This window comes from Sinocyclocheilus anshuiensis, unplaced genomic scaffold, assembly GCF_001515605.1.
Source record: "Sinocyclocheilus anshuiensis isolate Anshui unplaced genomic scaffold, SAMN03320099.WGS_v1.1 scaffold274, whole genome shotgun sequence".
Lineage (NCBI taxonomy): Eukaryota > Metazoa > Chordata > Actinopteri > Cypriniformes > Cyprinidae > Sinocyclocheilus > Sinocyclocheilus anshuiensis.
Window position 1 is genome coordinate 1,672,804 of NW_015547698.1, and position 240 is coordinate 1,673,043.

The window sequence follows — 240 nt, forward strand, 5'->3', positions numbered from 1 at the left end:
TATTTTATATTTGTTGTGGAATTGTTGGTCACATGTGAAAGTGTAATCTGTCTGCTAACACGAGAATGTGTTTTGAAATGTTAAAAACATCTTGAATGCTGTTAAAGATAAAGCTGAAATGATATTACACAGTCCAAGGTAAAAAAAAAGCAAATTTTGTTAAAAAAGAGAAAGGTTGGGAGGTTGAATCAAAGCATAGCTCAGTAGCTTAGTACATATAAGATACATAAATGTAGTTTC

General features: G+C 30.4%; 1 protein-coding gene across 2 annotated transcripts in view; it reads right to left on the reverse strand.

The window, feature by feature from the left end:
- LOC107703817 (somatostatin receptor type 5-like) overlaps positions 1-240 on the reverse strand; it is a 9,213-nt gene that overhangs the window by 7,810 nt on the left and 1,163 nt on the right. The window lies entirely within an intron of this gene.